The sequence below is a fragment of the Odocoileus virginianus genome, unplaced genomic scaffold (genome assembly GCF_023699985.2).
Source record: "Odocoileus virginianus isolate 20LAN1187 ecotype Illinois unplaced genomic scaffold, Ovbor_1.2 Unplaced_Scaffold_3, whole genome shotgun sequence".
Classification (NCBI taxonomy): Eukaryota; Metazoa; Chordata; class Mammalia; order Artiodactyla; family Cervidae; genus Odocoileus; species Odocoileus virginianus.
This window is the reverse complement of record NW_027224265.1, coordinates 2,389,045-2,413,590: the sequence shown is the minus strand read 5'-3', so window position 1 is coordinate 2,413,590 and position 24,546 is coordinate 2,389,045. Positions and strand designations below refer to the sequence as shown.

The following is a 24,546-nucleotide window of genomic DNA, read 5'->3' as shown; positions in this document are numbered from 1 at the left end:
AGCAATGTCTCTGCTTTTTAATATGCTGCCTACATTGTTCATAACTTTTCTTCCAAGTTTCAAGCATCTTTTAATTTCATGGCTGCAGTCGCCATCTGCAGTGATTTTGGACACCAAAACACCCGTCACTGTTTCCATTATTTCCCCATCTAGTTCCATGAAGTGATGGGACTAGAGGCCATGATTTTAGTTTTCTGAATGTTGAGTTTTAAGTGTGTTTTTTCACTCTCCTCTTCACTTTCATCAAGAGGCTCTTTAGTTCTTCTTCACTTTCTGCCATAGGGTGGTGTCATCTGTATATCTGAGATTATTGATGTTTCTCCCAGCAATCTTGATTCCAGCTTGTGCTTCATCCAGCCCAGTGTTTCTTATAATGTACTCTGCATATAAGTTAAATAAGCAGGGTGACAACATACAGCCTTGACATATTCCTGATTTGAAACCAATCTGTGGTTCCATGTCCAGTTCTAACTGTTGCTTCTTGACCTGCATACTGACTTCTCAGGAGGCAGGTGAAGTGGTCTGGTATTTCCATCTCTTGAAGAATTTTCCACAATTTGTTGTGATCCACACAGTCAAAGGCTTTGGCATAGTCAATAAAGCAGAAGTAGATGTTTTTCTGGAATTCTCTTGCTTTTTCTATGATCCAACAGATGTTGGCAATTTGATCTCTGGTTCCTCTGCTTTTTCTAAAAATCCAGCTTGAACATCTGGAAGTTCACGGTTCATGTACTGTTGAAGCCTGACTTGGAGAATTTTGAGCACTACTTTACTAGCGTGTGAGATGACTGCAACTGTGTGGTAGTTTGAACATTCTTTGGCATTGTCTTTCTTTGGGATTGGAATGAAAACTGACCTTTTCAATCCTGGGCCACTGCTGAGTTTTCCAAATTTGCTGGCACATTGAGTGCAAAACTTTCACAACATCATCTTTTAGGATTTGAAATAGCTCAACTGGAATTCCATCACCTCCACTAGCTTTGTTTTAGTGATGATTCCTAAGGCCCACTTGACTTCACATTCCAGGATGTTTGGTTCTAGTCCAGAGATCACACCATCGTGGCTATTTGGGTCCTGAAGATCTTTTTTGTATAGTTCTTCTGTGTATTCTTGCCACCTCTTCTTAATCTCTTCTGCTTCCATTTAGGTCCATACCATTTCTGTCCTTTATTGTGCCCATCTTTGCATGAAATGTTTCTCTTGGTATCTCTCATTTTCTTGAAGAGATCTCTAGTCTTTCCCATTCTGTTGTTTTCCTCTATTTCTTTGCACTGATCACTGAGGAAGGCTTTCTTATCTCTCTTTGCTATTCTTTGGAACTCTGCATTCAAATGGGAATATCTTTCCTTTTCTCCTTTGCCTTTCAGTTCAGTTCACTCAGTTGTGTCTGACTCTTTGCGACCCCATGAATCACAGCATGCCAGGCCTCCCTGTCCATCACCAACTCCCGGAGTTTACCCAAACTCATGTCCATTGAGTCGGTGATGCCATCCAATCATCTCATCCTCTGTCGTCCCCTTCTCCTCCTGCCCCCAATCTTTCCCAGCATCAGGGTCTTTTCAATTGAGTCAGCTCTTCGCATCAGGTGGCCAAAGTATTGGAGTTTCAGCTTCATCAGTCCTTTCAATGAACACCCAGGACTGATCTCCTTTAGGATGGACTGGTTTAGGTCATACCTGAATTGTCTAGTGGTTTCCCCTTCTTTCTTCAGTTTAAGTCTGAATTTAGCAATAAGGAATTCATGATCTGAGCCACAGTCAACTCCTAGGGTCTTGTTTTGCTGACTGTATAGAGCTTCTCCATTTTGGCTGCAAAGAATATAATCAATGTGATTTTGTATTGACTATCTGGTGAAGTTCGTGTGTAGAGTCTTTTCTTGTGTTGTTGGAAGAGGGTGTTTGCTATGATCCGTGTGTTCTCTTTTCCTGTTTTATGTCAAGCACCTTAGCAGATGAAACTAAAAGGAAATGAAGGGATATATACCTACAGTATGTAGTTCACAAAATACAATATGCATGAAGTGTTTGTGACATCTTAACTACCATGATACATACTTTTCAATACAAAAGAACACTTTCATTGCAAAAACTTGGGAAGGAAAGAATGCAGATAAGGATTTGATCACTTGAACAACCAGCTTTATGACTGACAAGACCTAGCATGGTCAAAACTTCTGATTAGTAAGAACAAGCAGAAAATAAAGGACCAGGGTAACTGCATAGGGAACCCCTAACAGGGCAACGTTTTACAGGTATTTATCACAAATAGGAAGTAGGAGTGCATACAGTAGAAGAAACACAGCTGAGTGGCACGAATCTCTGAGTGTTCAGAAATCAAAGACTAAAACAGAAAAAGGCCTAAAATAATATGAGGGAAATTTTAATTTGATTTGACAAAAAGACATTAACTCCTTAAGTCCTGCAACTGAGTGTAGGTGAAGCTATGCGAAGAATGCATCTGCTTCCTTTGAGTATATGCAGACCTCCAAGTACAGAGGAACAATGAACAGAATAACAAGAGCTTGCAAATGTGATTTAAAAAACCTTTCAATAATTATTTGGAAAATTACAGTGAACTAGAGATATAACAGATCTCTGGACAAAAGAAAACACGGCCTCAATTAAGAAGAGTGCTGCCTGGTTTGCTTACAATCTAAATTTATCTTTGTAAATTATCATTGTCGATTTTAAGCCATCTCTTTCATATTGTTCTCTGTTCCATAAGTCTGCTCTGCAATGGACGGACACATCCTCCTCAAATGTTCTTATTACTAGTTGTAGAAAATTCTTTGTTTCCAAATACACCTGTATTTTTAAAATACAGGAACTTTACCTTCCATTTAAGAGCTTAATTTTCTCTAACATTCTTAAATACCTGCTTCCAGTAATTTCTCACCCCAGGGGCAATTTCTCTTTCAATATCTGCAGCCAGCAGGCTTCTCTTATGGCCCCTCACTGCTCTCACTTTTCTTCCTCTCCTTGCTGAGAAGTTGTTGTTGTTGTTCAATTGTTCAATTATGTCCGACTTTTTGAGACCCTATGGACTGCAGCACGCCAGGCTTCCCTGTCCTTCACCAGAGTTTGCTCAAACTCATGTCCATTGAGTCAATGATGCCATCCAACCATCTCATCCTCTGTCACCCCTTCTCCTCCTGCCCTCAATCTTTCCCAGCATCAGGGTCTTTTCCAATGAATTGGCTCTTCACATCAGGTGGCCAAAGTATTGGAGCTTCAGCTTCAGCATCAGTCCTTCCAACGAATATTCAGGGTTGATTGTTGGGAAGTAGGATGCTTCTTATTTCTCTTCTTTTTATTAGGGAGGGTAAATTCCAGCTTGGAGTCTGAGCTCAACACAAATCCTCTAATGGGCAGTGCAGAGAGCTTATTTCCTGTGTACCACCAATAAATTACCCTGCCCAAGGGGGTCATCCCTAGGGCATGAGAGGCTCTTGGCAAATAATTTCGTGGTATCCTTCTCTAAAATGGTTAACACTGGCAAATTTATCTCTAAGATATAAAACAGAACTTATGGGCTCATTCATAATGATTTTTTTGATGAAGAGATTGATAACGGGTGGAGTAGAGATCCATATTGGTTTATTTTCTTAGTGCCCAGGTACTAACTTTTCATGTTCGGGTCCAGGAATCATCAATGTGTGTGTCTGTCACTCAGTCGTGTCCAACTCTTTGAGACCCCATGGACTGTAGTCTGCCAGGCTCCTCTGTCCATGAGATTTTACAGGCAAGAATACTGGAGTGGGTTGCCATTTCCTTCTCCAGGAGATCTTCCAGGCCAATGGACTGAACCCAGGTCTCCCACATTGCAAAAAAATCTTTACTATATGAGCCACCAGAAGGAATCATCAACACATGTTCTTTATTGTCACATGCATCATTCCTGGCTAATTTCATATCACCCACTGTGAGAAAAAGGTAGCATGCTATTACTAATCACAGTGCCATGGCTCTTCAGAACCCTTTATATTTTTTAAAATGTAGGATTTCTTGCATCTGAAGTTTCTTCAGCTCATTTCAGTCGCTCAGTCATGTCCAACTCTTTGCGACCCCATGAACCGCAGCACACCAGGCCTCCCTGTCCATCACCAACTCCCAGAGTCCACCCAAACCCATGTCCATCGAGTCGGTGATGCCATTCAACCATCTCATCCTCTGTCGCCCCCTTCTCCTCCTGCCCTCAATCTTTCCCAGCATCAGGATCTTTTCAAATGAGTCAGCTCTTTGCATCAGGTGGCCAAAGTACTGGAGTTTCTTACTTTCACTTATTTAATGTTGGTTACTTCATTACTCCTGACACTATATCATCCATTGTGCTGCCCATGAATACTGGCTCCTGATGACTCTCACAGAAATTTTTATTGTGTTTCACTCATAATGTCTACAAAAAGAAGTCTTACATAAAAGATGCAGAGAAATGCAAATGATAGTTTGTTTTCTGGTCATATAATCTGGGGCCTCCCAGGTAGCTCTGCCTGCAATGCAGGAGACCCCGGTTCAATTCCTGGGTCAGGAAGTTCCCCTGGAGAAGGGATAGGCTACCCACTCCAGTATTCTTGGGCTTCCCTCATGACTTGATGGTAAAGTGTCCACCTACAACACAGGAGACCTGGGTTCGATCACTGTTGGAAGACTTCCTGGAGGAGGGCATGTCAACCGATTCTAGTATTCTTGCCTGGAATTCTTGTCCTGGAGAATTCTTGTCCTGGAGTTCTTGTCCTGGAGAATTCCCACAGACAGAGGAGCCTGGTGGGCTACAGTCCGTGGGGTTGCAAAGAGTTGGACACAACTCAGTGACTAAGCATAACACAGCACAAAATTTACTGTACAGAACTGTATGATATAAATATAGAACAATGCATCCTCCAATCCCATTTCTACTCTGAACTCTCTAAAACATCATCAGGGCTTTCCTAGAATGTACTTGTCTTTTACACACTGCCACAAGTGGGGAAGACAACAGGAGTATCTGCCTTAGGCTAAGCAGGGCCTCTCCCTTGTCCAGCAATATGGGAGAGCATGACATCATCATCTTGATCAGAGACAGGAGCAGATACCATATGGAAGGGTTCATTGGCACTACAGAGCAACAGCCTCAAAATGCCCAAGAGGATAAAGGCACAACTGCTCCCCAGGGCAAATCACTATGTAGTAAGGAGCCTATGGAGGGGGTGGAGCAACTTTTATGGGTGTCAGAAGGAAGGGGTCAGGGATAAAGAATATCTGCCTCCAAACCTGCTGGACTCGGGTGCTGGAGACTGGAAGTGACCGTTGAGCCATGACATGGACAAGCAAGAGCCAACACATGGGTCTAGCTACAGGACTCAAACTCAAGAGATACAGGTGGCCTGAAGGTACCCCCAAGGCCTTAACTTGTTCTATGTCCAACATGTATGAAAGCTCTTCAAAATGATTTCCATGTGAGCTCCATTCAGACAGCCCAATCTTGTGTGAGCTAACAAAAATATACTACCCGGCACTGGCCAGCAGGAATAATCATCCCACCAGGCTACCCTTCTGGATCAGGGTCCATCCATTTGAGCCCTGCTACCATGAGGTCCTGAGATAACTCCACAAGTGCAAGTTCCACAGTGCCTCTGGATATCTGGTCAACCCATCACGTCCGGTAGAGAGCTGCAAGTACTCCACCTGAGAGAAAATCGGACTGGTGCTCACTGATGCGCCCAACCAGGCTCAGGGTGCTCTGGCTAGGCAGCACTCCAAGCCCCCAGAACAGGGCCAAACACTTAAGGGGGTTAGACAATTTCAAGGAAAGTACAGTCAGGGCACAGGGCCCCGGGACAAGGACCCCACGTGCTCAAATCTAAGGACAGTATTGCCCCAGATGGAGCAACTTGTGATTTCAACTATCACCCATCCAGAGCGACACAGTGTACACACACCTATAACTTACATCTCCTCGTTTATGTCAAACTAAACTTAATTTATATGTATTTCTTGACACTCCACCAAGCGGCAAGATGTTTCACAATCTAAACATGGAAAATAATTATCACTTAGTCTATTTTACTTCATTACTGATGAAACCAAAGCCACTCACTCGCCATTTCACCTCCACCTCTTCACCCCAGCACTCACTCTGTACCACTCCCCAGGTTCCCAAAGCAGAAGGTGGTGGTGGTTCAGAATCTCAGTCTTGTCTCACTCTTTGTGACCCCATGGACTGCATTCTCAACTAGACCCTGTGGAAAAGGCTTGATTTCCTCAGCACAGGGTATGATATCACTCACCAGAAGGGCTCAGTCAATACTTTCCAGATAAATGATCAAATTCCCATAATGTGGATATGACTCTGAGAGTTCACTTAGCTCAGTTCAACACTGCACAGCGGTGATGATACAGCAAAAGTTTATGACATTATGAACATGAAAAACTAGATCTCGAAACCTAAAGAACCCTGAAATAAGAGCCTCAGCACTGACCTCAGTGATGGGATAAACAAACAGGCAATTGTGATCACTCCACTGTAATCCTATTAATCACAACAGCCCAGCATAAAAGAGGAGGAAACCATGAGGACTGCAGCAGGCACACTAAATTACCTTCCTCCACCACTGTCAACGGGAGGAAACGATTCATCATATTGAAGCCTGAAGCTCATTTTCCACATGAAAAATGAATTTAAACATAATTTAATGAAACCTCAGAACACAGGTTCATTTCCATAATATTTGGGTACTTTAAAACTCTACAATTGCCTGCCTAAATGATGATCAAAGACCACAGTACTACCCTAAATGAAGTTCATTTTAAAATAGCTACTTTTGACCTTCCCTGGCATGGAGTCCTTATATACTCTTTCCTGAATAAACAAACAGCTTTGCCACTGTGTATGTGTTTTTGCTTTTGGGGACTTTCCATTTCCCAATGGAAATGGAAATATGATAATTGTCTGCAGCAGCTCAACTGTCCTCAAACCCCAAACCCCTCCACCTCTCCATCAGCACGGCCACCTATCATTTTGTTTCATGCTGAAGCCTTTTTGGAGCTTTATAGATTTCAAGGACGATTTCTGCTATTCTCAAAAACTGGAGCAAATGTATGCTGTTCAAAAAGATTGGAGAGGAAAAGGGACCTCAATCCATACCAAAAGCTTTTTAGAATATGCATATATTATATTGAGCCTTGAGCAGAAGGGAGATATGACCAGTCATAGAGGAGGAAGAAGTGGGGATTAGAATGCCCGAGGCACAGAAGTGGAAAATAGAGGGGGGCTGAGGGATGGGGAGCCAGATGTTCCCATGGGAAAGTGAGAAGGACACCATCATCAAGAGCCTGGAAGAGCTGGTCCGGATTTTGCTTGATAGACCAAGGTCATACAGCAGGTATGGGTGGATGACTTTGCTTCACATATCCGTGTTTCCAGAAGCATAAGTATGTGCATGTCAACTTGAATGTTACTGTTGGTGTGTTAATGGGCTGTGAATGGCTGGGGAAAAGGGGCAGGGGGATGAATTTCAGGGATCTCCCCACATCATCCAGGTTCCTGGAAATCATGAGTTAATGCTTTGCCTTTTAACCAGGCTGGGGAAACTCTATGAAGCAAGCCCTTCCTTTGACAGCTCTCTAGGTCCACAATGGCACAACTGTGCCAGCTTGGCTCTGAGTGTTGAGAAGCTCTGCGAACCACAGTGCAGGACCAGCCTCTCCTCCTCGTGGCAGACATATCTGTTTGATCTGCTCCAGCCTCTGCCACTGACTAGTTTTGTGACTTCAGGCAGGTCCATTCACTCCCCCAACCCCCAGCTTCTTTCCTCAGCACTGAGAATGGTGACAGTGTGACAGCACCCATCTACAGAGGTGAGATGATGTCACACAGAGCAAACACGGGGCGGAGTGCCTTGCACAACCTGAGGCCTCAGTGAATGCTGGCAATGTTTCTATTTCCAGTTTTGGTTCCTGTGGTTCTTCCAAGGCAGAAAGCGTCCTTTCCCCTTCACGGTGACGTCTCTCAATATTCCCACTCCTTTTCTCCAGCCCCGAGGGGTTGTCTCTTTTCTGGATGCCTGGGTCCACACAGGCTAACAGACAGTCCCACAGGTTCAGATGCCTCAGAGGTGTCCAGTCATCTCATAGGCAGCCTGTTGTTCCCTAAGAGCATGTTGCTGCTATGGAAGAAACAGTACCCCAAGCACCGGCGCTGGTTACTTCCAAGTGTCAGATGGTTGGGACACTCACCACATTTACTACAAGAAGAAGAAAGTCTGAGGCATTCAGAGGGCTGCCAAATCTGTCAGAGTGGGTTAGGCGGGAGAAGCGCTAAGATTCAGGATGCCCTGTGTAAGCCTTGTTCAAACGGCTCCTGAAGCTGTCAGTGGTCACAGCCAGTACAGGTGTGAAAGTGACCAGGTTAGAAAGTCACCAGTTGGGTCCGAGGCATGCAGCTCTACGGCTACTTTCAAGCAAGCTTTTCTCATACACCTAAGTCGTGTCCCAATCTCTCCTGCACAAATCAGGCCAGAAATTAAACTCCCCTCTCAGCCATATGTGCTCATGCGTTATACTCCCATTGTTTCTCAGGCTGAATGTCTACCACTGTGAAGGGCACAGAGCCCTCCTAGCCCTCCTAGAAGCAGAGAAGGTAATAAGAGACTATTGTTAAACAACAGCTGTCTGCCCCTCTCCTTATAGGACCTCATACTCACGAAAGCATATGGCAATTTTATGATGAATCAAACCAACTGGTGAGTAATTATCCAGGAAAGCAAAAGATGAAGACACATCCTCATCTCTCAAACCCAAGAATAATTCTTTAAGCAGCACAAGTAAATCAACAGTTGATCAAAACCAAAGTCACCTACTGAAACAAAGCAGAACCCTGTGGGGCCCTCCCAGAACCAAAGTTCCTGTGTGTGCCCTGCTTCTCACTTGTAGGAGGCAAAAAAATAAAGAAGCCTTCAGTCTCTACAGCCTTCCCAGAGATCCAAAGAGCAGACTCAAGCAGTTAATTAACGGGATGACAGAGTCACATGACTTCTAATTCCTTCTAAAGGACAGTACACAGCAATCTGCTGTATACTTTTGAGTTGTTCTGCAGAAACTAAAACTCCCAAAAAGCAGGTGGAGGATGGTGATGACATACTGACCACAAGCTCACAGAACCCAGAACAGTCAGCACCAGAAGGTTGAGAGTCCAGAAGCATCACACACCCTACCACCCTCCCCACTAATTTAGACTTTAACCCTTATCTAAAAGCCATTGGACATTTTGGGTCTTCTGAGCGCAAGCTGCTCATTCTCCTTGCTTGCCCTTTGCAATACCCAAGACTCCAATGTTTTGGTTTGCTTGGCTTCACTGTGCATCCAGCTCAGGGAAGGCCTGGGAGACTAAGGTCTTTTATTTCTACAAACAAGAAATGGGGGTGCCTGTGACAAACTGGCAGTTGCCAAGGGCATTGCCATCTGCCTCTGCAGGGATGCAGCCTGGGTTGCTGCAGCTGCAGACCTTCAGTGTACCCTGAAGGGAGCTCAGGGGAAAAGGAGGAGGCACTTCAGGCTCCAGGAAAACTGGAAGAACAGGTCTCCAGGTAATTAGATGTTTCAAGAACTGATTTTAAGAGCCCAATGCTTGCACCTCCTCCATCTAGAAGAGCACTAAACGCCTTCATGGTGATACCAGCTCCTTGTGACTAGCAGAAAACCTTTTGTAAGATACATGCTTGACAGTATGCACTCCCTCATCACCAAAGCCCCTCACCTGTTTGGAGCAGCATTTCAGAGCAATCTGAGCTGCTCTCTCCCAGGCTGCAGTCCTCACTGTGCCTCAACTAAAGCTTAAATCACAGTGCTCACAGTGGGCCATCTTTTTAAGTCAAGTGGGGCTTCTGTACTCAGGAGGGACCTATAAGGTTTCAAACCCCCCTTTTCCCATGATACTTCTCAATCTTGAGCGGAACAGGTACAAGTCAAGAAAAGGAAGAATGTTTTGGACAGAGGTTTAACCATAAACTCAGCAGAGGAACTCTGTTTGTTTGTTTTTTTCTTTGTGGTAGATTGTATTCTTTTCTTTTCTTTTTTTTTCATTCTTTTCATTTATTTTTATTAGTTGGAGGCTAATGACTCTGTTTTTAATAGGGACTCAGTTTCACTACAACTTGCCAGAGGGTGAAAAATGGATGAAGTCCATGTAGAATTTTACCAAATTCAAATAACTGGGCAGGAGAGGAATGCCAGTAAGTTTGATTTACTAAATATCATTTTAAGTTTTAAAATGTACCAGAAAGATACTTTTATATTTATTAGTCATATTTGCATGAAGTAACAGATATCGCTAAACTGCCTCCTAAAGTATTTACTCAAGCAGGTAAATACCAACTCTCTTCTGATATCATTTCTCAGTGAGCCTTTTCTTCACACACTATATGAACCAAATTTCAACCTGATCCTGGTCAACTGATCATGAAATTAACACTGATAAAGAAAATAATGATTTGCCTTATTCTTTACATTTAAAAATTCTTTAAAAAATTAAAAATTTTACAATGATTCCTCTTGTAATGTGTGGGTCACTTTCATCAGATCAGAAGGATGGTACTAAGGAACCTATCTACAGAGCAGCAACGGAGAAACAGACCTGCGGGCACAGTGTGGGACGCAGAGGGTGGGATGAACTGAGAGAGCAGCACAGAGACGTGTACTTTCCCACACGTAAAACAGCAGGGAGGAATCTGCTGTGCGGCGCAGGGAGCTCACAGAACACAGTGTTCTGTGACAGCCTAGAGGGGAGGACGGGGACGGGTGGGAGACAGGAGGGGAGGATAGGAGGAGGGGAACCCGTGTATACCTGTGATGACTCATGTTGAGGCATGGCGCAGTACTGTAAAGCAAATAGCCTGCAAGAAAAAAATTTTTTAAAGGAAGCTTTCAATTGTTGAAAAACTCTCCATTCATCTCTCGGACTATAGAGGAAATCCATCATTTTGTTTCCTTAATATTCATTCTCCCTTTCTCGAGCAATGAAGCCACTGATTTCCTGATTTGTGGGAAGACTGACTTCCTATCTTGGCTCCTGGTGATCATTTCATAGTCACTTCAACTGGAAGGAAATGGGATTGATAAGACTATCTCCTACCTCCTATCTCCTCTATTCTCTGCCTTCATTTCTCTCATTCTCCACAGGTCTGCATTCTCCATTCCCTCATTGTCATGGCAGAATATAGTACGTTTTGTCATTACAGCCCCTATCCAGTTCCAAAGGACCAAGACTGCAATGAGCACACATTTCTCTACTACTTGATCAAACAGATATCACCATAAGCACAGGGGCTTACATTAGTACAAAGTTGTATGGCCCATTCCTCAAAAATATAGGATCAAACACAAAAGACAGGGTGGGTTCATCAGTTGGCGGCACCCCACCTGAAAGCTCTCTACTATAATCTCCTTCACTTTTAATAACACCTTTTTTCTCCTCCACAATGTACCAACGTTCCCAAATGATAGCATGCCATGATTCAAACAAGGCAACATTTTTTAAGTCTGGCCGTCAAAAACAGTTATAAAGAGAATCTAACGTTTCCAAGGTAACATCAACATCAATGTCATCTTCCATAAAGGATGATGGAAGTTACCCAAGTCATTAGGTATGTTTTTCACAAAGGCTTTATCATCAGCCTCATATATTCAGATGTCTTTATGCAAGATTTGCAGTAGCTAACCCACAGCAAAGAAAGTTAATCTGTTGTCTTCATAATTTGTCCAATGTTAGCCATAGTCTGAGGAATAATACAAGCATCACACAGGTGACAAATGGTTGGTTTGTTTCAAGGGCAAGTTAACAAAGAAAAGGATTATTTGCATTAATTATAAAAGTGTGAAGTATCCTGGAACATCTAGATTATTGTCCAAATTCTGCTGCTGGAAGCATACACTTAATAAACAAATATATGGAATAATCACTAGGTTCAGTGAATTTAATGAAAGCCTGACATACAACTAAATGGATTCAGAGCAAAGAGATTCCCAAAGTGAAGAAGAATTAGAACTTCACGTCATGTTACCACAGAGATCCTATTAGTTGATAGGAATGACAGCAGACTTCAAGTTATTTTTACATTATGTATATTCCACCAACTAACATTGTGAAGGAAAAAAAATATTTCATGACATAATTTAGCAAATGCCTCCTCAGAATCTGAGCCATGCGTTCAGCTGTTAATCTTGTGCTGCCTTGCAAAAAATCTCTTGATTGCCTTAGGTTGTCATACAGTGATCTATGTTTTGACTTCCTCTACTTAGCAAGTTACAAGTTCCATGAGAGCCCTACACCTAGCATGAGCAGACTCAATTAATTTTGTTTGAACAATTGATTGTAAAAGCAACAACAGTGATGGGTCAACTGAAGATGCAATTAGCAAGGAATAATCCAGTTTCCAATTTTTAGACTCACCCCTACAATCATTCCATCATATTCATGGCCCATGAAGAAAAGTACATTTCAATTGTTTGTTTTACTTTCTCAGTTATAGCCTTAGAACTTTAACAGTGCCTGGCATAACCAAGGCCCTAATAAGTGTCTGTTAAGGGAGCAAATAAATTCCATCAATGTAATCAAGAACAACAGGAAGGGTCTGCATCAATTTAACTTTTCATATACAGAAAAAATCATCCTTCTTCATTTCTATTTCTAATCACCCCAAATGAATAGAAAAACCAGAAGACAAAAAATACATACTGGGGGCTTGGAAAAGGGACTTTTGAGAAAAGGGTTGGATAGCTGAAGTTGTTTCCCCATGTGTCAGCATCAGTTGTCTAGGTATCTTTACTTTTTTCTCATCGCAGGTGGTTTGAGTGGTAAAGAATCCACCTGCACTATGGGAAACCTGGGTTTGACCCGTGGGTTGGTCGGGAAGATCCCTTGGAAGAGGAAATGGCAACCCACTCCAGCATTCTTGACCAGAGAGTCCAATGGACAGAGGAGCCTGTGGACTACAGTCCATAGGGTCACAGTCAGACGGCTGAGCACACTCACACCTAGCACACCACATTAGGTGTGTCATGGCACACCCCTCATTTAATTGGCAATTTTAACTCAGATGATGAGACTGAGAGTTGACTTCACTAATCTCCCTGCTTCTATGATGAATTACTAAAGATGCTAGGCAGCTGCTGGTCATTCTGAATAAGAAGAAATGCCTTAAAGGGAAGCAAGAAAGAACTGGACTAGACAAGAGAAAGAACTTCAACTTGATTAGATATTGAGAATATTCCAAGTAATGGCCATAAAATGGTCCTATCAGATACCTTCAAAGCAGAGAAAAACTTTTTTCAACTTTTACAAAACCCTACAAGGAGACTGTCTTCAATGGTTCCATAAGGTTCCTGCCTGTCTGCTGAGTCCTCACTGAGTCCCAATTCCCTCTGCATCCTTAGGAAGTGCATTCCCTGTCTCAGAATTGAAGTCAACATATCAAGCAAGTCAGATGCTGATTGATTAAATTCTGCCTTTCAAATTTTCAGGTATTAAAAAAATTATCCAATAAGAGGAATTATTTTCTCTGAACTAAGGATGGAGAGTGGTGCCATTGCCAGCTGCAGGCAAACACATTGCAAAGCAATATGCCCACAGTCTCAGGCACAAAGCTGGTGTTACTCATCTTCTCAGGAATTATTTTAATTCAGTTCTGGAAAAACTTTTAATATAGATCCTTTCCCTTTCTCCATCCACATACTCATTTGCATTTTCAGTTTCTAGGTTTGTAATACCAAAAAAAAAAAAAAAAAAAATGCTCTTTAAATGTATAGTCCTTTGAGATTAACTGCTTTCTTCAGTTTATATATTTACAGAGAAATGTTCCAGGCCCAGCTCAGTTCAGTTCAGTTTAGTCGCTCAGTCGTGTCTGACTCTTTGCGACCCCATGCCCAAAGTCACCATAAATAATTGGTGGGAAAAAGGATCAAATTAGATCAATGTGTCTTTGCCAAAGCCCATATGGCCCAGAAGCTATTTTTAAATGTACATGGCATTGTGTTCATCTATTGCTCTGTATTTCTCATTCTATGCCCATCTCTGGGTGGTATCACCCATGCCCAGGAATTGTCAAGTATTATCAAGAAGACCTACAGCCTTTACTCAGAATGCTGGACTCATCTAACAACTGCAACCTGATATTTCCTTTTGGACATTACAAATGCATCCCAAAATCCAGGAATTTAAGCCTTAACTCATGAACTGCTCCTATATCCTCCTCCGCTAAGACACACAGCCTCCCCCAGTACTGTCTGTCTCAGGGATGAGAACTACCATCCACCCTGCTGTGCAAACCACAAAGCGCTGTCCCATTAGGGCCTGCTGATCTACATGTCCTAAAATACCTTTCACACTTGTTTTCTGTACTGCCAGTGGCTCCAATCTAGTCCAGCCTACATTATCTGTTTCTGCAATACCCATCCTACTGATCTCCCTGAATTCATGCTTGCCTCCTCTTCAGTCCATTCGTGACTCTGTAGGCAAAGTGATCTTCTAAAACTAAAATGTCTCTTCCATCCTGAAAATGTTTGAGGAACAATAAAATCCTCAACCTGGCATGAAACCAGCCCATTCCTCTGCTATGACCCATAATCAGGATATGCATCTCCTTCTCTGTGCCCTAATTAGAGCCCTAAGTTTGCTATGTATCCATGAATCACTGATAAGTCTGATGCCTCACTAGACTAAACTATCTTAAAGGTGGGAATAATATGCATTTTTCACAGTTTTATTCTAGAAGTAACACAGTTTATAGCACCAATAGATGCCCCACAAGTAACTCTTCGGTGGGTGATGAACAGATGACCTTTCACTGAAGGGTAAGTAGCCCTCTGGAGATATGATTTCAGAAAGATATAGACTCAGGATATTACTTCCCTATGAAACTCTTCTACCTCTCCCAGAATATTTGAAATTCCAAGACTAAGGCACAAGTCCTTTTATTCCACTATTTGAAAGACAGCTTAAAATAGAAAAGCCCTTGGGAGCTAGGGGAAATATATTTAGGCCCTGGAGACAGTATGTCAAAGAGAGAAAAAAGGAAGCTAAAAGGGAGGCTGCTTCCGTTGCAATCTCCCTGAGGCCCCAGAGGAGCTACCAGACAAGAGATCAGGGTGTTTCTAAAGCTCCTTCTCCTTATAACTGTGGATTTAATTTCATTCCAGATTCTAGACTCAATCCTGTCCAAGGGCAAGAGAAATTGAAGGACTTGGGAATCTCAGGCACTTCATAATACAGCTAAGCTTGTCTTGACCTTGTAATTTAGGCATGAGATCTATGATTCTTTTTTCTGGTAGGGGGGGTGGAGAAAACCATGCTTAATTGAAAATAAAGAAATACATCGCAAATAAGACTCTGTTTAACAACATAAATTGTAACTGCTGAGGCCTGTTATGTGGTACTGTGAAATTTAGGTATAAACTATCAACACAGTTTCTCCCCTTTCCCCAACTCAGCCATTTGCATATTAAAAACAAGGACTGTCTCATTAATTGGAACTGTGTACCTTTAAAGCCAATCCCTATTCCTAAACCACTGATCAAAGGATGGGAGGTTTTAAATAAAGATTTCCATACTGAGGAGCTCCCAGATAACAGCAAATAAAGTCAATATTTTTCCTTATGAAAAAACTTACATGAAAGACATGTAAGACAATAAATGATATTTAACTAAACCACAAACTTCAAAACACAATTTCATCAAGATGATCTCTACAATTTTCCTTTAAAGTCGTTCTCAAATCTCGGAATGGTTTAACTTGACATACTGGAAGTACTAAATTTTGAAAGAAAGCACTAAAGTTATTGACAGAATGTGGTCCACTGGAGAAGGGAATGGCAAACCACTTCAGTATTCCTGCCTTGAGAACCCCATGAACAGTATGAAAAGGCAAAAATATAAGACACTGAAAGATGAACTCCCCAGGTCGGTAGGTGCCCAATATGCTACTAGAGATCAGTGGAGAAATAACTCCAGAAAGAATGAAGGGATGGACTCAAGCAAAAACAACACCCAGCTGTGGATGTTACTGGTGATGGAAGCAAGGTTCAATGCTGTAAATAGCAATAATGCATAGGAACCTGGAATGTCAGGTCCATGAATCAAGGCAAATTGGAAGTGGTCAAACAGGAGATGAGTGAACATCGACATTCTAGGAATCAGCAAACTAAGATGAACAGGAATGGGTGAATTTAATTCAGATGACTATTATATCTACCACTGTGGGCAAGAATCCCTTAGAAGAAATGGAGTAGCCATCATGGTCAACAAGAGAGTCTGAAATGCAGCACCTGGATGCAATCTCAAAAACGACTGAATGGTCTCTGTTCATTTCCAAGGCAAACCATTTAAAATCATGGTAATCCAAGCCTATGCCCCGACCAGTAATGCTGAAGAAGCTGAAGTTGAACGGCTCTATGAAGACCTATGAGATCCTTTAGAATTAACACCGAAAAAGATGCCCCTTTCATTATAGGGGACTGGAATGCAAAAGTTGGAAATCAAAAAACACCTGTAGTAACAGGAAAATTTGGCCTTGGAGTAGAGAATGAAGCAGGGAAAATGCTAATAGAGTTTTGCCAAGAGAGTGCACTGGTCATAGAAATCACCCTCTCCCAACAGCACAAGAGAAGACTCTACACATGGACATCACCAGATGGTCAATACCAAAATCAGATTGATTATATTCTTTGCAGCCAAAGATGGAAAAGTTCAATACTGTCAGCAAAAATAAGACTGGGAGCTGACTGTAGCTCAGATCATGAACTCTTTATTGCCAAATTCAGACTTAAATTGAAAAAAGTGGGGAAAACCACTAGACCATTCAGGTATGACCTATATCAAATCCCTTATGATTATACAGTGGCATTATGAAATAGATTTAAGGGACTAAATTTGACAGACAGAGTGCTTGATGAGCTATGGATGGAGATTTTTGACATTGTACAGGAGACAGGGATCAAAACCATCCCAAAGAAAAAGAAATGCAAAAAGGTAAAATGGCTGTCTAAGGAGGCCATACAAATAGCTGGGAATAGAAGAGAAGCAAAAAGCAGAGAAAATGAAAGATATACCCATTTGAATGCAGAGTTCCAAAGAATAGCAAGGAGAGATAAGAAAGCCTTCCTTAGCAATCAATGCAAAGAAACAGAGGAAAACAATAGGATGAGAAAGACTAGAGATCGTTCAAGAAAATGAGAGATACCAAGGGAACATTTCATGCAAAGATAGGATCAATAAAGGACAGAAATGGTAGCGACCTAACAGAAGCAGAAGATATTAAGAAGATGTGGCAATAATACACAGAAGAACTATACAAAAAAAATATTCATGACCCAGATAATCAAGAAGATGTGATCACTCACCTAGAGCCAGACATCGGGAATGTGAAGTCAAGTGGGCCTTAGGAAGCATCAATATGAACAAAGCTAGTGGAGGTGATGGAATTCCAGTTGAGCTATTTCAAATCCTAAAAGATGATGTTGTGAAAGTGTTGCACTCAATATGCCAGCAAATTTGGAAAACTCAGCAGTGGCCACAGGACTGGAAAAGGTCAATTTTCATTCCAATCCCTAAGAAAGGCAATGCCAAAGAATGCTCAAACTACTGCACAATTGCACTCATCTCACACGCTAGTAAAGTAATGCTCAAAATTCTCCAAGCCAGACTTCAACAATACATGAACCATGAACTTCCAGATGTTCAAGTTCATTTTAGAAAAGGCAGAGAAACCAGAGACCAAATTGCCAACATCCACTGGATCATTGAAAAAGCAAGAGAATTCCAGAAAAACATCTATTTCTGCTTTATTGACTATACCAAAGCCTTTGACTGTGTGGATCACAACAAACTGTGGAAAATTCTGAAAGAGATGGGAATACCAGACCACCTGATCTGCCTCTTTTTTTTTTTTCCATTTATTTTTATTAGTTGGAGGCTAATTACTTTACATCATTGCAGTGGTTTTTGTCATACATTGAAATGAATTAGCCATGGATTTACATGTATTCCCCATCCCGGTCCCCCCTCCCACCTCCCTCTCCACCCGATCCCTCTGGGTCTTCCCAGTGCACCAGGCCCGAGCACTTGTCTCATGCACCCAACCTGGGCTGGTGATCTGTTTCACCCTAGATAATATACATGTTTCAATGCTGTTCTCTTGAAACATCCCACCCTCGCCTTCTCCCAGAGTCCACAAGTCTGTTCTATACATCTGAGTCTCTTTTTCTGTTTTGCATATAGGGTTATCGTTACCATCTTTCTAAATTCCATATATATGTGTTAGTATACTGTAATGGTCTTTATCTTTCTGGCTTACTTCGCTCTGTATAATGGGCTCCAGTTTCATCCATCTCATTAGAACTGATTCAAATGAATTCTTTTTAATGGCTGAGTAATAGTCCATGGTGTATATGTACCACAGCTTCCTCATCCATTCGTCTGCTGATGGGCATCTGGGTTGCTTCCATGTCCTGGCTATTATAAACAGTGCTGTGATGAACATTGGGGTGCATGTGTCTCTTTCAGATCTGGTTTCCTTGGTGTGAATGCCCAGAAGTGGGATTGCTGGGTCATATGGCAGTTCTATTTCCAGCTTTTTAAGAAATCTCCACACTGTTTTCCATAGTGGCTGTACTAATTTGCATTCCCACCAACAGTGTAAGAGGGTTCCCTTTTCTCCACACCCTCTCCAGCATTTATTGCTTGTAGACTTTTGGATAGCAGCCATCCTGACTGGCGTATAATGGTACCTCATTGTGGTTTTGATTTGCATTTCTCTGATAATGAGTGATGTTGAGCATCTTTTCATGTGTTTGTTAGCCATCTGTATGTCTTCCTTGGAGAAATGTCTGTTGAGTTCTTTGGCCCATTTTTTGATTGGGTCATTTATTTATGCAGGTCAGGAAGCAAAAGTTAGAACCGGATATGCAACAACAGACTGGTTCCAAATAGGAAAAGGAGTACATCAAGGTTGCATACTGTCACTCTGCTTATTTAACTCATATACAGACTACATCTGGAGAAGGCAATGGCACCCCACTCCAGTACTCTTGCCTGGAAAACCCCATGGATGGAGGAGCCTGGTAGGCTGCAGTCCATGGGGTCGCTAAGAGTCGGACACGACTGAGCGATTTCACTTTCACTTTTCACTTTCATGCATTGGAGAAGGAAATGGCAATCCACTCCAGGGTTCTTGCCTGGAGAATCCCAGGGATGGGGTCGCACAGAGTCGGACACAACTGAAGTGACTTAGCAGCAGCAGTAGCAGTAACAGTAGCACAGAGTAAGTACATCATGAGAAATGCTGGGCTGGATGAAGCACAAGCTGGAATCAAGATTGCCTCTAGAAATATCAATAACCTCAGATATGCAGATGACACCACTGTTATGGCAGAAAGCAAAGAAGAACTAAAGAGCCTCTTGATGAACATGAAAGAGGAGAGTGAAAAAGTTGGCTTAAAGCTCAACATTCAGAAAACTAAGATCATGGCATCCGGTCCATCACTTCATGACAAATAGATGGGGAAACAGTGGCAGACTTCAATCATTTGGGCTCCAAATTCACTGCAGATGGTGATTGCAGCCATGAATTTAAAAGACACTTGCTCCTTGGAAGGAAAGTTATGACCAATCTAGACAGCATATTAAAAAGCAGAGACATTGCTTTGCCAACAAAGATCCATCTAGTCAAGGCTATGGTTTTTCCAGGTGAGAGTTGGACTATAAAGAAAGCTGAGCACTACAGAATTGATACTTTTGAACTGTGGTGTTGGAGAAGACTCTTGAGAGTCCCTTGGACTGCAAGGAGATCCAACCAGTCCATCCTAAAGGAGAGCAGTCCTGAGTGTTCATTGGAAGGACTGATGCTGAAACTGAAACTCCACTACTTTGGCCACCTGATGCAAAGAGTGGACTCATTTGAAAAGACCCTGATGCTGGGAAAGATTGAAGGCAGGAGAATAAGGGGATGACAAAGGATCAGATGGTTGGATGGCATCACCGATTTGATGGATATGAGTTTGGGTAAACTCCAGGAGTTGGTGATGGACAGGGAGGCCTGGTGTGCTGCAGTCCATGGGGTCACAAAGAGTCGGACAGGACTGAGCAACTGAACTGAATGTAAAAAAGATAAAGAATTCGCTTTCCAGCATTAAAGAAATATAATCTTTCTAATGCTTTTAAAGATAATATTCTAAGTTTTAACATTTAACTTATCAAAAGAATTTAAGTTTTTAGATGACAAACCTTTATTTTTCAATTAAAAATACTAAAACAATAGACTGAACTATGGGCTTCCCTGATAGTTCAGTTGGTAAAGAATCTGCCTGCAATGCAGGAGACCCCTGTTCAATTCCTGGGTTGGGAAGATCTGCTGGAGAAGGGATAGGCTACCCACTCCAGTATTTTTGGGCTTCCCCTGTGGCTCAGCTGGTAAAGAATCCACCTGCAATGCTGGAGACCTGGGTTTGATCCCTGGGTTGGGAAGATCCCCTGGAGAAGGAACGGCTACCCACCCTAGTATTCTAGCCTAGAGAATTCCATGGACTGTATAGTCCATGGGGTCACAAAGAGTCAAACATGACTGAGCCACTTTCACTTTCAATTTTATTAATATATACATCAACTTATTGAAACGGTGACTTCATATAGTTTTCTCCTTAAAGATGGCACTTTCAGGTACAAAGATGCAGACATGTCTACAGCCTTCAGATGTTTACTTGAAAAGATTCTTCAACAGCATTTTGATACGGGGTTTCCTCATCTAGCTGAAGATTCACAAATTCTCCATAATCAAACTGATGCCTTTGATTTAGATGACTAACAAAATTTCTAGTAACCTGGCTAGGATCTCCCCAAGGAAGAGACACACAAATAGGACACATCCCAGGAACTGTTCTGAAAGGTGATTACTGTTACAGGAATCCAGGAACTACTCTCCGGTCATATCTGATTCTTGAACCAAAGGACACTTAAAAGTGGGATGCCCAGAAGAACTTGGATTCTCTTGGTAAGATTCTGTGTTATCAGGTGCAGATGTGTCCCTTTTATCACTGCCCCCTACTGAATCTCGAGAGATCTGAAGTTTGGAATGACAGAAGAAACACCATATTCATCTTGATACTTCTTACGAGATTTGTAATGATGTCTCATGCAATAGAATTGAACCTGTTTTGCACAGCATCTGTAGCTACCACAAAATTTCCTCATGATATTTTCAAGGTCTAAGGCCCATTCAGGACACACTCTCTCTCTCCTAGTCACATTTCCATGACAGAAGGGACAGTGTATTCCGCTTTCTCTCACTGCAGTCAGGAAACATTTTCTACAGAAAACATGCGGACAGGCCATGGTACACATGGGCATTTTGAACACCTCCTGACAGATGGGGCAGAAGGAAGCATCTTTGATATAGGATATGGCTGCAGAGAGCTCCTCATCCATCGGGGGGAATGGGGGATGAAGGAGACCGCAGGGGCAGTGGCCAAGGAAGTGGTGGCCAGGGTTCCGACCCCCTGCACCAATGCTGATATCTATGGTTCTTATCCCAATCCCTCTATTTGAAATTTCTGCCCTAGTTCTAACAATTTGTGCACAATTGTTATTTCTAAGATCTATGTCTTTGATATCTTGTCCAGTACTGTCTGCTTCCTCATGTTCCTCCAAGTTCAAGAGCTGCAGAACTGGGAGAAATCTCACAGCTTACAGAATATGCTTTGTTGTTGCTGTTTAGTCACTCAATTGTATCCAACTCTTTGCGACCCCAAGGAATATAGAATGCCAGGCTTCTCTGTCCATTGGATTTTCCAGGCAAGAATACTTGAATGGGTTGTCACTTCCTTCTCCAGGGGATCTTGCTGACCCAGGGGTCAAGCTTGCGTCTCCTGCTTGACAGGCAGGTTCTTTAGCACTGAGCCATCTGGGAAGCCTTGAGAGGACATGGTAGATGCTGACAAGTCCTTGGATGGGGAGGTTTTGCCCCAACTGCCTGGATTCTCTACTCCTGTGCTCTATCAGGACATCAGTTCAGTTCAGCCACTCAGTCGTGTCCGATTCTTTGCAACCCCATGGACTGCAGCACGCCAGGCCTCCCTGTCCATCACCAACTCCTGGAGTTTACTCAAATTCATGTCCATCGAGTCGGTGATGCCATCCAACCATCTCATCCTCTGTTGTCCCCTCCCCCTCCCACATTCAAGCTTTCCCAGCATCAGGGTCTTTTTGAATGAGTCAGCTCTTTGCATCAGGTGGCCAAAGAAGTGGAGTTTCAGCTTCAACATTAGTCTTTCCAACGAATATTCAGGACTGATTTCCTTTAGGATGGACTGGTTGGATCTCCTAGTTAGGGATGGGTTAGGGACTCTCAAGAGTCTTCTCCAACACCACAGTTCAAAAGCATCAATTTTTTGGTACTCAGCTTTCTTCACAGTACAACTCTCATATCCATCCACAGCTTTTACTAGACAGATCTTTGTTGGCAAAGCAATGTCTCTGCTTTTTAATATGCTGTCTATGTTGATCATAACTTTTCTTCCAAGGAGTCAGTGTCTTTTAATTTCATGGCTGCAGTCACCATCTGCAGTGATTTTGGAGCCCAAAAAAATAAAGTCTGTCACTGTTTCCACTGTTTCCCCATCTATTTGCCATGAAGTGATGGGACCAGATGCCATGATCTTAGTTTTCTGAATGTTGAGTTTTAAGCCCTAACTTTTTCACTCTCTTCTTTCACTTTCATCAAGAGACTCTTTAGTTCTTCTTCACTTTCTTCCATAAGGGTAATGTCATCTGCATATCTGAGGTTATTGATATTTCTCAAAGCAATCTTGATTACAGCTTGTACTTCATTCAGACCAGCATTTCTCATGATGTACTCTGCATATAAGTTAAATAAGCAGAGTGACAATATATAGCCTTGATGTACTCCTTTTCCTATTTGGAATCAGTCTGTTCTTCCATGTCTGGTTCTAAATGTTGCTTCTTGACCTGCATACAGATTTCTCAGGATGCAGGTCAGGTGGTCTTTATTCCCATATTTTTCATAATTTTCCACAGTTTGTCAAAGGCTTTGACATAGTCAATAAAGCAGAAGTACATGCTCTTCTGGAACTCTCTTGCTTTTTCAATGATCCAGTGGATGTTGGCAATTTGATCTCTGGTTCCTCTGCTTTTTCTAAATGTAACTTGAACATCTGTTCACAGTTCATGTACTGTTGAAGCCTGGCTTGTAGAATTTTGAGCATTACTTTGCTAGTATGTGAGATGAGTGCAATTGTGCAGGTAGTTTGAGCATTCTTTGGTATTGCCTTTCTTTGGGATTGGAATGAAAACTGACCTTTTCCAGTCCTGTGGCCACTGCTGAGTTTTCCAAATTTGCTGGCATATTGAGTGCAGCACTTTCACAGCATCACCTTTTAGGATTTGAAATAGCTCAACTGGAATTCCATCACCTCCACTAGCTTTGTTTGTAGTGATGGTTCCTAAGGCCCACTTGACTTCACATTCCAGGATGTCTGGCTCTAGGTGAGCGATCACATCATTGTGATTATCTGGGTCATGAAGATCTTTTTTGTACACTTCTTCTGCTTCTTCATATCTTCTGTTTCTGTTAGGTCCATACCTTTCCTGTCCTTTATTGAGCCCATTTTTGCATGAAAATTTCCCTTGGTATCTCTACTTTCTTAAAGAGATCTCTAGTCTTTCCCATTCTATTGTTTTCCTCTAATTCTTTGTATTGATCACTGAGGAAGGCTTTCTTATTCCTCCTTGCTATTCTCTGGAACTCTGCATTCAAATTGGTATATCTTCTTCCTTTCCTTCTTTGCCTTTCTCTTCTCTTCTTTTCATAGTTGTTTTCATAGTTCCACAGACAACCATTTTGGTTTTTTTGCATTTCTTTTTCTTGTGGATGCTCTTGATCACTGCTCCCTTTTCAATGTCAAAAACCTCCATCCAAAGTTATTCAGGCACTTTGTCTATCAGATCTAATCCCTTGAATCTATTTGTCACTCCCACTGTATATTCATAAGGCAGCTGATTTAAGTCATACCTGAATGGTCTAATGGTTTTCCCTACTTTGTTCAATTTAAGTCTGAATTTGGCAATAAGGAGTTCATGATCTGAGCCACAGTCAGCTCCTCATCTTATTTTTGCTGACTGTAGAGTTTCTCCATCTTTGGCTGCAAAGAATATAATCAATCTGATTTCAGTTTGACCATCTGGTGATTTCCATGTATAGTCTTCTCTTGTGGACCACAGCCTTGTCTAACTCAATGAAACTATGGGCCATGCCATGTAGGGCCACCCAAGATGGACCAGTCATGGTGGAGAGGTCTGACAGAATGTGGTCCCCTGGAGAATGGAATGGCAAGCCACTTCATTATTCTTGCCTTGAGAACCCCATGAACAGTATGAAAAGCCAGAAAGATAGGACACTGAAAGATGAACCCCCCAGGATGGTAGGTGCCCAATATGCTACTAGAGATCAGTGAATAAATAACTCCAGAAAGAATGAAAAGATGGAGCCAAGGCAAAAACAACACTGAGATG

General features: G+C 42.1%; 1 protein-coding gene and 1 pseudogene across 3 annotated transcripts in view; both read right to left on the bottom strand.

The window, feature by feature from the left end:
* KCNN2 (potassium calcium-activated channel subfamily N member 2) overlaps positions 1–24,546 on the bottom strand; it is a 480,003-nt gene that overhangs the window by 403,963 nt on the left and 51,494 nt on the right. The gene's annotated exons all lie outside the window — the stretch shown is intronic.
* On the bottom strand, positions 20,644–21,444 carry LOC110148021 (E3 ubiquitin-protein ligase RNF138 pseudogene; annotated as a pseudogene).